Here is a 12,157-nt window from a genome sequence, read left to right on the forward strand (position 1 = left end):
GCTGAAGAGGAAAGAGAATCTGGTGTGGTGGATGACTTGAGGAGAGATGAGAATACTTGGAACAGCTACTATGGAAGATGGGTGATAGAATCAGTTATGAAAGAATGGAACGTTTACCTTGCTGCAGAGTGGACCAGTTTAAGATTAGATAACAAATATGTAGTGGATCCAAATCAATATGGTATTGTAATATCCTTCAGCTCTATTCAGTGGAAAATAAGTAAGAGCAAAAGAGGGATGATGATGATAGTAATCCAGTGTTGGACTTGATGAGACAGGATTAGCAATCAGATGAGGGCAAGAGAATCAAGAATGGACAATAGAATAGAGTTGAATTGGTTCACTTAGAAGATGATATAAGGAGGAGAGTATAGCTAGTGCAAGGGTGAAAAATGTGGGAAAGAATAGAACAGAAGTCACAATGATAAAGGATAGAGTTAGGAATCAAAAGGCATAGGAGAAAATGAAGACAAATTATAGCATAGATTTTAGAGTTCATGAATATGGATAAAAAACATTTGTGAGTTATGGCAAAGTCAAGAGTATGGGTCAAAGGTGTCATCTATGTATAGTTGTGGTAAAATGGAGAAACACATCATGGGAAATATGGAAATGGAAAGTGAGGTCATACATAGCAATATGTATGTTAAAAATCTTTTAGTGCAAGTGTAAGAGTTGGAGAGAAGAAAAAGACACTGAATTTATTGACAAAGGAAAGAGTTTGTCCTAGAAGGTTGAGATGGGGCATAGGTGGAGGAATCTCCCCATAAGTCCTTGGGATCTGGATAATGTATATCTACATATTGTGGAGGTGAAGTTGGGGAAAGGTATAACCTTTGGGACCCCTATGGCCTCCTTTATCCTTCATCTGATAGTGAATGGAGGGCCCTAAGCTTCCATTTCTACAGGAGACATCCTGGGTCTGTTTGCTAGGACCTTCCCTTACTCTGCCCTCTCCTCATAAGGCAGCTGAAGGGAGGGCAGGGAAGAAGAAGCTATAATTGGTATTAGTTGCCGGGAAGAGCAGAGTCTTCCCCAGGCACTGAGATATACTCTCCCAATCCCCCACAACAATTTCAATCTTCTTCCTCTCCCTGGTACAGAGGGTTAGATGAGCCCCATCCTGGGTCAGTCTTGGCTCCCCTCCCCCTGCTGCCTCCCCAATCCTCAGCTTGTCACTCCCACTAGCTTGCCTTCTTACTGCTGCCATGGAGACCACCCTGTGCTGTGGCTGCTCTGAGATGAGGAGGGGGATGGGACTAGGGTGATAATCCTCTGACCAGGGACCTCTCAGCCTTGCCCTTTGTTGCTTTTAGCAACAAAGTCTGACACTGAGGGGACAAACAGGGGAACCTTTCAGGCATGCTGATAGATGAATGAGTGAGCTTCGGCCTCAATAGGACTACTGGGCTCTTCTCCCAGTTGCTAGAAACCCTGCGCCTGTCACATGCTCCAGACACGCAGTACCTGGCCCAATCTGCAGTTTAGCCAACAATTCTGTTGCTGCCCAACTGAGCTGATAGTGTGTCTATCAGAAGATCTGGCTGACTGTCCAGTGGATAGGACACTTTCTGACTCTTGATGATATTGTTGTTCATCTGACCAACTGTTATTCTAATCCATGGTCTGACTAAGTATTGAGCCATATGTCTGATCCATCTGATTAAGGATCTGACCTCTCACTGTCCAGCTCTCTAATCACCTGAGACTATCCATCTTTCTACCTGATGATCCAGCTGACTGTCTGACCTTCTGTTCAACTCTGTCTAACCAGTGTGGGACAGAAGGCTTGTCTAACCAACTGTCCAGGTTCCTAGCTGACTGTCAGATTAGTGGATGCTCTGACTGACCAAATCAGATGGGCCATCAAATAGTTAAGGATCCACTTAGTCGTCACCCCATAGCTAAGATGCAAGGGATTTGAATAGCTTCAGCAAAGCATTTGGGTTTTACGGATCCCTAAGGACAGCTTCAGTTGTTAGATCTGCCAGGATTCTGGATGAAAGTATGTGAGGTGAGCTCTTGGGATAGAGATCTATGAGGCAGGAGAGTTAAAATTTTCTCAGGATATGGGGCCTGAGACTGAGGTCAGAACTCAGAAATAGATATGAAATGGGCAGCTAATAGTCACAATCACATGTAGGAGTGTTTTCTTGAGACCATGAGACAAAGGGTAGAAACTAAAGTGCATTCATGTGTATTTGTGGGTAAATGGGATGAATTCTTAAAGACCTTTCTAGATCTAAAAGCTAGACTCACAAAATGTCTCAATTGGAAGAGATCTTAGGACAGAAAGGACCAAAAGGTAGCAGCTGGGACAGAGAATGTCAGCACTGGGAGGACCCTTCCATTTTAAATCAACAAACATTCAAATGAAGAATACAAATAAGGGATTCTGCTAGACAATGGGAATATAAAGAGAAAAACAAAGCAGTCCTGCCCTCAAGTCCTGCCTACTGGGAGAATACAACATGTACAAAAGCAAATAAATATAGATCATATAGAAAGCAATTTCAAAAGGGAAAGAGTGATAAGAACTGTGGAATTGGGAATAGCTTCAAGAAGCTAAGCTGTGCTTTCAAGGAAATGGGGGATTTTTTGAAGAAGACATAGAAGATGGAATGTAATAAATGGGTAATAGCTAGCTAGCCAGTGGGACTAGGTTAGAGGCTGTATGAGGAAAATAGTATCAAAAAGAATTGGAAAGCTTGGTGGGAATTGGATTATGTATTAAATATTGGGCAAAGGAGTTTATGTTTTTTTTCTAGAAGCAACAGGGAGCCACTGAAAATTTTTGGAGTAAGGAAGTGACATGTACAATTCTGTGCTTTAGAAATATCAATCTGACAGTTGTGGATGGATTGGAGAAAGAAGAGACTAGAAGCAAAGAATCAGTAGGTTCTTACAATAATCCTAATGAGAGTTAGGTTAGAAGTACAGAGATGTGGAAAGGTATGGGAGGTAGACTTAACAAGAGGATAACTGATCAGGTAAGGAGTTTAAGCAAAAGGAAAGGATTATGGTTAACTTAAAGAATGTCAGAGTAGGAAAGATTAACAAAGTATGTCAGAAGTGAAAGACCTTAGTCCTATAAAGTCCAAATATTTTATAGTTACAAAGGAGTAAGGGATTTGCTGGAGGCTAGAAGATGAGTTAGTGACAGCTAAAATTCCATAATTAGGAATTAGCCTGGGTGGGGAAGGGAACAAAGATGTTTGCTGTAGTTAGATTGTAGATAGACTAGAGAAGGAGAGACTAGACTGGGAGATTGGTTAGAGATACTCAGGTAGTTGGTGTACCTGGGTTCACAGTGAATGACATTTTCTGAACAAATGAATGGTAACTACAAACCTCTTTTGTTCTTTCTTGGGTGGAAGGCATTTTCTTGCCAGTCCATAGAGAATCCACTAGGTGAAAAGTGATCCAAATCTATGAGTTGGCGTTTTAAAAAATCTTGATCTTTGCCCATTTTTTTCTCATCTGCCTCTTTCCCTTAAAAACTGAAGACAGGAAGGATTCCTAGTAATTAAGGAGTTAGTTGGGTTCTGGGCAACTGAGGTCATGATGAATAGAATTCTGGATAATCAAGGAAGCAGAGGTCAAAGTGAGTAACTACTGGATCAGGGGTCATTTTTTCTTAGATCCCTACTTTATTTGTTTGTTTATATATCTATTTGTTTGTTTGTTGTTTCCTTTTTTATTATTATTTAGCTTTTTATTTATAAAACGTATGCATGGGTAATTTTTCAACATTGACCCTTGCAAAACCTTCTGTTCCAAATTTTCCTCTCCTTCCCCCCTCCTCACCCCAGATGGCAGGTATTCCAATACATATAAAAACATATGCTAAACTATGAATACATATCCATACAATTATCTTGCTGCACAAGAAAAATTGGATCTAGAAAGAAAAAAAATTTGAGAAGGAAAACAAAAATGCAAGCAAACAACAACAGAAAGAGTGAGAATGTTATATTATAATCCGCATTCAGTTTCCACAGCACTCTCTCTGGGTGTAGATGGCTCTCTTTATCATAAGATCATTGGAAATGGTATCAATCATCTCATTGTTGGAAAGGGTTAGAATTGATTGTCTTATAATATTGGTGTTGTCGTGTACAATGATATCCTGGTTCTGCTCGCTTCATTTAGCATCAGTTCATGTAAGTCTTTCCAGGCCTCTCTAAAATCATCCTGCTAATTGTTTCTTATAGGATAATAATATTCTATAACATTCATTTACCATAACTTTTTCAGTCATTCTCCAATTGATGGGTATCCACTCAGTTTCCAATTTCTTACCACTACAAAAAGGGCTGCCACAAACATTTTTACATATATGGGTCCCTTTCCCTCCTTTAAGATCTCTTTGGGGGCAGCTAGGTGACATAGTGGTTAGAGCATCAGCCCTGAAGACGGGAGAACCTGAGTTCAAATCTGGCCTCAGACACTTACTTCCTAGCTGGTGACCTTGAGCAAGTCACTTAACCCCAATTGCCTCAGCAAAAAAAAGAAAAGAAAAGAAAAGAAAGATCTCTTTGGTATATAAGCCCAGTAGTAATTGCTGGGTTAAAGGGTATGCACAGTTTGATAGCTTTTTGAGCATAGTTCCAAATTGCTCTCCAGAATGGTTGGATCCATCCACAGTTCCATCAACTATGTATCAGTGTCCCAGTTTTCCCACATCCCCTCCAACATTTATCATTATCTTTTCCTGTTATCTTAGCCAATCTGAGAGGTGTGTAGTGGTTAGGTTCCTACTTTAAGTCCTACTCCAGTGATATTTCCTCTATGAAGCTTTCCCTGATCTTCTTGGTTATTAATGGTTTTTCCCTTTGGGCCTGTTACGGTACTTTTTTGCATCTCTCTTAGAATATTATATATTATGATAATCTGTTTTCATCTAATGTTCCTTAATAGACCATAACTCTTCACAAAGGTAGGAATCGAGTCTTTTTTAGACTATATGTTTCCCCCAGCATCTAGCAGTGTTTTGTTTTTGATAAATTTGTCAAACAAATAAACTAATGAGTGAATGAATACATAGGTTAATAAATAAACAAATGAAAAATAAATAATAAAAAACTTGGAAGATATCCAAGAATCCAAGACAAAATCAGTAAGGTCTTACTCAGATGACTCATCAATCAAGCAAATTTTTTTTTCTTTTTTTGAGATCAGTAGACCTTATTTTCTTTATGTAGAAAAAATATTTATGTTTTTATTTTAATTTTCAGTTTTGAGAGCTGTTTTCTGCTATTACCTCATCTCAGCTTCCTGTTAATTTAACATCTGGCTTTGACCCAAACATACTGTGAAGAGACGTATGGGATTCAGGGAGGACAAGCAACTCTGGCTGAAGGCTTGTTAAGTTCTTTTCAGGGCTGTGCATTCACTTTTAGTGTGTACCTGCCACCCAGCTCTCATCTGAAGCTTCAAGAAGCTACAGAGCTAAACCCAATCGAGGAGAACTGATATGTCTCAAACCTGTGGTAAGTTAGAGGGATACCTACCTCAAGCACATGAATGGATGAAATGGATGAATGAGAACAATCTGTTCCAAAGGCCATGAAGGCAGCTGAAGCAGGTTCTGTAGAATGATTAGAGTTTGGTCAGACATAGAAGTAAAGATCATCTACTACAACAGACCATGACCAGTCATCTTGACTTTTGTCCTGACACAGGATTTTGATGATTCTGGAAGAGAGAACGAAGCTGATGCTTTGTGTACCTGCCTCACTTAAATCTAATTCACATACAGGTCAAGATATTGCCCTATGATATCATTGGTCCTCTTCAAAAATAAAGCATGAATAATAATCATCAAAAAATGAAGGCTTTCTTGAAGGAAGTTTAAAAGAAGGTGAGAGCATAAAACACATTTTTGGAGCTTTTCCTTTCATTGACCCCACTTTTGATGCCTGATGGATTAATGTAGGGAAACCCTATTGCTCACATTAATTGGTATCATAACTCTTAACTATATGGAATATCAAAAAAGTCTTAGTGTAGCTTTCAGCTGTTAAATATTAAAGTTTAAAATTCTTTTTTATGAGAAAAACTTTTAAGACATCTATATAGTCTCAACCGATATCCATCAAAAAGTCACTCCACCCAGAATCAAGACACAATTTGGGTCAACATCTATTCAAAACATAGTTCAAAGCCTCCACTATTTTTTGTTATAAGATCAAATAGGAGAATCCATTATTAATTCAAAATAAAAGGCATTTAGTTAAATAGAACAGCAAGTTAATATGGAGTGAATTATCCCTCCCTGGCCTCCCCCTGCAAAAGGGGTTACTTTCTTACATATTCCAAAGCTACCATTGGGAAAATGAATACTTACAGAATACAAATATAGCCAAGGCAACTCACATTCTTGGTACAGAGATGTTCTAGACCTAACTTGTACCTTTTCAGAATTATATTTTCAGTGTGAATGTTCACACTTTGGAAATTGGCAAATGACTAAAAGTCAGGTAGTGACAATGGTTTTTTATTGTCAGGACAAGAAAGGGATGGAGAAAATATTAATAAAGTGTTGAACATAATAGTATGCTGCTGTTAAACATTTATCAATATACTGCTGTTCTTGGGGTAGCCTTTGAAACTAGCTTAGCTTCTCTGTTGAATTGCTGATGTCATTTGTTGGGCTGCTTACTCAGATGACTGAGCTGCCAGCTTCATTTTGTTTGAGCTACTATCTCTGCTGTTCTGCCATCTACTGGTTCTCTAGTGAGCTATTATTGCCAGCTTTTGAGTCAGTTGAATTTCAACAGCTGTGTAATCCATTTCCCCCCAAGGGAATTGGTACAGTTTTAAAAATCCTAACCTATAGGCTCTGTTTTACTCTTTTGTGAGTCAGACTTACACCCACATCCAGTCAACCAACAAAATAAATCCAGCCTATCTTTTGAGCAGCTTATATTTGCCTTAGGCAAATATAGGTATATAGTGGATTGGGCCTGCCATAAGAAGGAATCATTTTCTGAGTTTAAATTTAGCCTCAGAAACTAACTGTGACCCTGAGCAAAGCATTTAACTCTGTCTCAGTTTCTTCATACATAAAATGAGCTGGACAAGGAAATGATACACCACTCCAGTGTCTGCCAAGAAAATTCCAAATGGGGTCACAAAGAGTCAGACACAACTGGATGATAATAACAAACATGTTTGTTTTAGTGACCACTTCCCCAGGCCTCTCTACTATTTGGATTGGAGTGAGAAAATTCCTTTCAACTCCTATCATTCTCCTGACTACTAGCATAGAGCCATTCAGGTTACTATAAAGCTCTATTACACAAGACTGGAGAACTTGGGTAGAACTGGAATCTTTGTCTTATGTTTTCCTACAGAACTATGATACCCCAATGATTGGGGGAATACTTAGAAGGTCCAGGCAAGGAATTTTTAACTTTTTTGTATCATGGACCCTTTTGGTAGTCTGGTCACGTCTATGGGGTAGTTCTCAAAATAATGTTTTTAATGCATAAAATGCAAAGGAAAGAAATTGCTTAGAAATAGTTATCAAATAGTTATTTAATAAGTTCACAGATTTCAGGTTAAAAACCATTTTGCATATAGGGAAACTGAGATTCAACTTAAAGCCACTATAAGTAACTTTCTCAAACACACAGTGAGAAGTTCAGTCAATACTGGTATCTAACTGTATTCTGGAGTAGAATTTTTCCTCTTCTCTCAATCCTCCTGGGGCTCACATAATGAAGTCAGTAATTCTGCTTAGTATTAGGAGAAAGGGAGGAGAAACAAAAGCCCTGGGAGGATTCCTAAATGCCATAGTTTGGGGGAAGAATCTCCTCTCTCTCCTTTTAGAACATTTTCCCCTCTTCCCTTCTTTCCACCCTTGCTCAGTGAGGTCTTCTCTTAGCAAAGGTTTTAGGATCCTTCAGTGTCACCTAAGTATGTGATTCAGTTCCCTTCTTCCTCTCCCAAAGTTTAGTCAAATCACTTAGGGTCCTAGGATTTAGAACTGAAAGACCCTAGAGATCATTTCAACTAAACTTTAATTATATAATTGAGGGAACTGAAATGCAGAGAAGGGAAGAATTCTCTAAAAATGAAATGGGTCTTCTTAGTAGGCAATGATTTTTCTGTAACTAGAGTTCTTCAAGCAGAGATTAATAACCATCTATCAAATAAATATGTTGTAGAGCAGATTCTTGTTCAAGTATGAGTTAGTCTGGATGACTTCTGAGGTACCTTCTCAGACTTTATGATATTCTGACCTGCTTTAGGTGATATAGCAGGTCAAAAAAAGACAGGACTAAGGTATCATAGAATTTAGAGCCAGAAGATTATTAAAAATTATTTAGAAAACTTATCTAATTTGACAAGTGGGAAACTGAGGCCTAGAGAGGGTAAGTGAGTTACTTAAGGTTATACAGGTGGCAAGTGGCAGACCTGAGGTTTAAATCCAATCTCCTGGCTCCCATTTTGGGACTTTTCCTACTATACAACCTATAAAGGCTGATGTAAAAAGAAATCTGGATGAGTCAAGGATTAAAATCATAGATAGAATCAGAGAATATCAGAGCTAGAAGAGACCTTAGACTTGTGGAAATTGAGTTCAAGAGAGAAAAGAGAACTTGTCAGTCATATAACTTGTAAATGTGAGGGCCGGGATTCAAATTCAGGTCAGTTTGGGGCAGGGGGTGGCATGAATAAGAAAGGAGTAGTTTCAAGCTATCTTCTCTAACCACTGGGCCTCATTCCCAGCCTTGGACTGTGGCCCTAGGAGTGTGGTGAAACCCAGTCCTGTTGCTGTTCACCTTGGGAGGCCTCCTAGGAATGTCTGTCTGAGCTCCAGACAGTGGCCCTTTGTGAAGTGAGGGAGGAGTAGGTCTGGAAGGGGCTACAGTGTGAGACACACCCCTGCTCAGTACAGGTCACTCTCCATATGAGATGATTTGAATGTGAAGTGGGAGCCCTAGACTGTCCAGAGGGAAGACACAGGAGGCCTTTACTATAATATCAAGGAATAGGCAAGACAATATATTTGAAAACAGCTCTCCCCTTCTTCTGCCCCAAATAAAGGTGAAATGAGGGCTATTTTTATTCAAGATACCCCAGAGATGTCGCCTGAGTGCCGGCATAGAGGGAAGGCATATTGAGACAGACTGGCCCTCTTCCACAGTACCCTTTCCAACCCAGACAGCAGCAATCCCCTGGCTTTAAGTCAGGATCTTTCCTGTCCCACTTACTGTCCCACACCCAAGGGAAGGTGCTCCCTCAAAACCTTTTATAGAAAGCCTTGGTCTTGGAAAATCCAAGCTCTTGGAAGATATTAGGACTAGGTTTCCATCTCTGCAAGGATAGAGGTGGTATGATATTTTGGAAAGAGTACTGGCTTTGGAGTTAATGATAACACAAGCAGTGATGGGCTAGTTGACCTCTGATCCCTTCTAGTTCTAAATATATGTTCCTGTGATATGGTTTTGCATCTCAACTGTGCCACTTACTGGTTAATCTCACGTGAGGGTCTTCAATTAGTCCATACTGGTAATCGAAGATTCCATGCTGATAATGGAACAGGTAAGATCTGTTCACAGGAGTCAGTGAGCTCTCACAGAAGGCCTTTGAAGACCAAAAGGGTATTGTTGAGTCAGCCTGCACCCACTACAGGAAAGACTTGGTTCCAGTCCTAAAACCATGATAATGTCAATGCTTTTCTGAAGCATCTCCAGAGGAGATTCTGAAGATATTTTTAAAAAGAAAGAAAGGTTCCTTCCAGCCCCAGAGATCTGTCTCTCAAAACATTTGCTTCTTAAAGAGAAAGAGTAATTATAGAAAATTATCAACATTAATAACAGAGATAGCATATATAATGTTTTGTGTAATGTTCGGCCTACTTTTCTGGAGGTCCTCCAGAAGAGCCTTGGTCTCAGTAGGTTAGTCACCACGAGGATGGACAAGATTAGAGTCCAAAGTCTTTATTGTCTCCTTCACAGTCTGTGTCTGTCATAGTCTGACCCAGTCTCTTCCAGCAGTCTGACAATCTTCCAGTCTCAACCAGTCTCATTCTGAGTCTGACTTTGTCCCCAGTTCTCTCAGACCTTAATACCCTATTGCAATTACATCATTACAGTATACTGGGTATAAGCCAAACTAGAGTGATTATATCATTATATCATACTAGGTATATGTGAAGTAGAGAACCACTATCTCATCAATTCCACTGAGTTAATACCTTGTTTCAAGTATATGTCTCCAAAGTTCTGGCTCTCTACAGTTTTGTACCATAGATTCTCACCTCTTCAAAGAAGAAAGAGACACATTTTCCTCTTTGGGGGTGCAAAACTTGCTTAACATAATCACATAGGATTCACTCAGATTTGCTTCCCCCCCCCCCCTTGTTCTTTCCATTTACATGGTTGAAGTCATTGTTCTGATTTGCTTACTTCACTTTGCACCCATTGATATAAATTCTCCAACACTTCTCTATATTCTTAATAATCATTGTTTCTCATAGTACAGAAATATTCCTTTATGCTCATGTAACAAAATTTCCTTAGTTCCCAACTAATGGTCAAATACATTGTTTCCAGTTCTTTACTGCTTGAGAAAGTCTGCAGCCTTCTTTGGAAACAGATAAAGGTTCTCTTAGAATTTAAGCAGTCAGGAAATTCTCTCTGCTGTCAATTCTAAATTCCCCTCTCTGCTGTTTAATTCTCCCCCTTGGTACAGTTATCTGATGTCTATCAAGAACTGCTACTCACATAATCATTTAGTATTCCCACTCAAATTTCTCCCCACCATCCAACTCCCCCATATTGCATCTGTAAAATACTTGTAAAGTCATCTAAGCCCTTTCATATGAGTCCCATGCAGTTCTATTATTGAGTCTTATCAAAGCCTTTCCTACTATCCCTTTCAGTTCTGACACTGACTTCCTACCTATGTAATTTTAGATAATCTCTCTGAGTCTCAGTTTTTCCACCTGACAGCCTAGATTCTACAGTGAGAAAAATCCTGGATTGAAAGCCAATAGGTTCAAACCTTGGTTCTGTCATTTGCTACCTCTGTGACTTTAGACAACTCAATTCACCTCTCTGGATCTCATTCCCCACTAAAAAAAAAAAAAAAAAAAAAAAAAAAAAAACCTGGGGGGAAGGAAGGAGGAAACTGTTTGGAATAATTGATCTTTAAGAACTTCTTCTAGGTGGCCTAGCTGTACCAAATCTAAAATTATATTATAAAGCAGCTATTATCAAAACCATTTGTTACTGGCTAAGAAATAGAGTAGCTGATGAGTGGAATAGGTTAGGTTCACAAGACACAATAGACAATAACTATAGTAATCTAGGGTTTGATAAACTCAGCTTATGGGATAATAATTCGCTATTTCATAAAAATTTCTGAGAAAACTGGAAAATAGCATGGCAGAAACCAGGTATTGACCAACACCTGACATGCTATACCTAAATAAGGTTAAAATGGCTTCATGTTTTAGACATAAAGGGTGATACTATAAGCAAATTAGGAGAACAAGGGATAATCTACCTCCCAAATCTTTGGAGAAGAACTAGAGAACATTATGAAATGCAAAATGGATAAATTTTGATTATATCAAATTGAAAAGTTTTTGTATAAACAAAATCAATGTAGCCAAGATTAGAAGGGAAGCAAAAAAAGGGAAATTTTTTTTTACATCTAAAGGTTCTGTTAAAGGCCTCATTTCTAAAATATATAGAGAATTGACTAAATTTATAAGAATACAAGCCATTCTACAATCGATATTCATATCAAAAGATATGAACAGACAATTTTCAGATGAAAAAATTAAAACCATTTCTAGTCATATGAAAAGGTGCTCTAAATCACTATCAGAGAAATGCAAATTAAGATGACTCTGAGATACCATTACTAGATTGACTACAATGACAGGAAAAGATAATGACAAATGTTGGAGGGGATGGGGGGAAATGAGGACACTAATAGATTGTTAGTGGAATTGTGAACGAATCTAGCCATTCTGGAGAACAGTTTGGAACCATGTTCAAAAAGTTATCAAACTGTGCATACCCTTTGATCCAGCAGTGTTTCTACTGGGCTTATATCCCAAAGAGATCTTAAAGGAGGGAAAGGGACCCACATGTGCAAAAATGTTTATAGCAACCCTTTTTGTAACATTAGA

Source organism: Sarcophilus harrisii, chromosome 2 (assembly GCF_902635505.1).
Source record: "Sarcophilus harrisii chromosome 2, mSarHar1.11, whole genome shotgun sequence".
NCBI lineage: Eukaryota > Metazoa > Chordata > Mammalia > Dasyuromorphia > Dasyuridae > Sarcophilus > Sarcophilus harrisii.